The following is a 3,367-nucleotide window of genomic DNA, read 5'->3' as shown; positions in this document are numbered from 1 at the left end:
TGAGCCACCATGCCTGGCCTTTGTATTTTTTAGTAGAGGTAGGGTTTCACCATGTTGCCCAGGCTCTAACTCCTAGGCTCAAGTGATCCACCTGCCTTGGCCTCTCAAAGTGTTGGGATCACAGGTGTGAGCAACCATTACCAGCCTAGTGCAATGTTTCCATATGGCTCAATAGTGTGCGTGTGCATATTGTGGGTTTTACAGCGTGGTATCAATGTGCCCAAATTCTGGCTCCCATGATATGACCTCAGCCACCCTTTCAGAGTCTTCCCTGGTATTTACAAGGGAATCTTCAGGGGGTGGTGCTTGTTCTTTAAGCTCCAAAATCAGTTGTGCTTTTTTCTCTCTGCTCCAGACACAGGCCTTCAGAGCCCTTTCCTACCACTCTGCCAATCACCATCAGCAGTTTTTCTTTTTAGGCCTCAGCACCTACTCTTCCTTCTAACTGCGTGACCCTCACCAGTACTGCACTAGGGGTGGAGAATGGGAGGTCAGAATCTCTGCTTGTTCTCTTTTTATGGTTTTTTTTTTTTTTTTTTTTGTATTTTTAGTAGAGACGGGGTTTCACTGTATTTGCCAGAATGGTCTCCATCTCCTGACCTCGTGATCCGCCTACCTCAGCCTCCCAAAGTGCTGTGATTACAGTCATGAGCCACCGCACCTGGCTTTTATGTTTTTTAATTTTTTTTTTTGAGACAGAGTCTTGCTCTGTCGCCCAAGCTGGAGTGCAGTGGTGTGTGATCTTAGCTCACTGCAACCTCTGCTTCCCGGGTTCAAGCAATTCTCCTGCCTCAACCTCCTGAGTAGCTGGGATTACAGGCATGTGCCACCATGTCCAGCTAATTTTTGTATTTTTAGGAGAGACAGGGTTTCACCATGTTGGCCAGGCTGGTCTGGAACTCCTGACCTCGTGATCCGCCTGCCTGGGCCTCCCAAAGTGCTGAGATTAGAGGTGTGAGCCACCGTGCCCGACTGCCCTCCCTCTCTTCCTTTTTTTTCTTTCTTTCTTTTCTTTTCTTTTCTTTTTTTTTTTTTTTTTTGAGACGGAGTCTCGCTCTGTCACCTAGGCTGGAGTGCAGTGGTGCAATCTCAGCTCACTGCAAACTCCGCCTCCCAGGATCATGCCATTCTCCTGCCTCAGCCTCCCGAGTAGCTGGGACTACAGGTGCCTGCCACCACACCTGGCTAATTTTTTATATTTTTAGTAGAGACGGGGTTTCACTGTGTGAACCAGGATGGTCTCGATCTCCTGACCTTGTGATCTGCCCGCCTCGGCCTCCCAGAGTGCTGGGATTACAGGCGTGAGCCACTGTGCCTGGCCATCTTTCTTTTCTTTTCTTTTTTTTTTTTTTGAGATGGCGTCTTGCTCTGTCGCCCAGGCTGGAGAAATGAGTGTTGGATTTTTTTTTTCAAATGCTTTTCTGCTTCAATCAGACCTGCTTTCTGAGTCCATGTTTCTGATTTCAGCAAATTCCCCTTTCCGGAATGAGTGTCAATATGAAGGAATTTCTACTTCCCTTAAGGTGCTCACCACCTCTGCCCAAAATGGTTTGGCTGTGGTCCCTTAAAAGGCCATCACTTCAAAATAGACTAGCCATGAAAATCAGTACATTTCTCAATGTTGAGGGTATTTGCTCTCAAAACCATGTGCAGCAAGACATCAACAACACAGCTGATGGTGAATTTCACCCAGTCTTCCCCAATTCTATGTTTACAATCATTTATTTTTTATTTTTTGAGGCAGGGTCTCACTCTGCCACCAGGCTGAAGTGCAGTAGCATGACCACGTTTCCCTGAAGCCTCGACCTCCCAGGCTCAAACGATCCTCCCACCTCAGCCTCCTGAGTAGCTGGGACTACAGGCATGCACCACCATGTCCAAATAATTTTTTATTGTAAAGACAGGGTCTCGCTATGTTGCCCAAGCTGGTATTAAACTCCTGACCTCAAGTGATCCTCCTGCCTTGGCCTCCCAAAGTGCTGGGGTTACAGGTGTGAGTCACCACGCCTGGCCTTTACAAACACTTTATTTTTTTAAATTTTTTAAAATTTTATTTATTTATTTATATTTGAGATGGAGTCTAGCTCTGTCGCCCAGGCTGGAGTGCAGTGGCATGATCTCGGCTCACTGCAAGCTCCGCCTCCTGGGTTCATGCCATTCTCCTGCCTCAGCCTCCCAAGTAGCTGGGACTATAGGTGCCCGCCACCACGCCTGGCTAATTTTTTGTATTTTTTAGTAGAGACGAGGTTTCACCATGTTAGCCAGGATGGTCTCCATCTCCTGACCTCGTGATCCACCCGCCCTGGCCTCCCAGGAAGTGCTGGGATTACAGGCATGAGCCACCACGACTGGCCACGAATATGTATTTTTGTTTGAAAACTTGCTGAGACCTTAAAGACTACAGTTAAGAGATTCAGCACCCAGGCTCAGATTCCTTGAATTAAAGTGTTTGTAGGCCCAGGCTGGTCTCAAACTCCTGAGCTCAGGTGATCCACCTGCCTTGGCTTCCCAAAGTGCTGGGATTACAGGTGTGAGCCACGGCACCTGGCTAAGACCCTGTTTCAAAAAATAAAAATAAAAATAGGCCAGGTGCGGTGGCTCATGCCTGTAATCACAGCACTTTGGGAGGCCAAAGCGGGTGGATCACCTGAGGTCTGGAGTTCGAGACCAGCCTGGCCAACGTGGTGAAACCCCGTCTGTACTAAAATTACAAAAATCAGGCCAGGCGTGGTGGCTCACGCCTGTAATCCCAGCACTTTGGGAGGCTGAGGCGGGCAGATCATGAGGTCAAGAGATGGAGACCATCCTGGCCAACATGGTGAAACTCCGTCTCTACTAAAAAAAATACAAAACTTAGCTGGGTGTGGTGGCACGCCTGTAGTCCCAGCTACTAGGGAGGCTGAGACAGGAGAATCGCTTGAACCTGGAAGGTGGAGGTTGCAGTGAGCTGAGATCGTGCCGCTGCACTCCAGCCTGGCAACAGAGCGAGACTCTGTCTCGAAACAAAACAAAACAAAACAAAACAATCAGCAGGCATGGTGGCATGAGTTTATAATCCCTGCTACTCTGGAGGCTGAGGCAGGAGAATCACCTGAACCCAGAAGGGGAGCTGAGATTATGCCAGTGCACTCCAGCCTGGGCAAAAAAGCAACACTCCATCTCAAAATAAATAAATAAATAGAAAAATTAATTAAAAAAATATAAACAAATTAAAATGAGGGGCTTGACTTGCATTGGAGACTTATTCAGGGGGATCTTTTTTTTTTTTTTTGATGGAGTCTCACTCTGTTGCCTAGGCTGGAGTGCAATGGCACTATCTCGGTTCACTGCAGCATTCGCCTCCCAGGTTCAAGTGATTCTCCTGCCT

This window comes from Pongo abelii, chromosome 12 (assembly GCF_028885655.2).
Source record: "Pongo abelii isolate AG06213 chromosome 12, NHGRI_mPonAbe1-v2.0_pri, whole genome shotgun sequence".
NCBI lineage: Eukaryota > Metazoa > Chordata > Mammalia > Primates > Hominidae > Pongo > Pongo abelii.
This window is presented reverse-complemented; position numbering follows the sequence as displayed.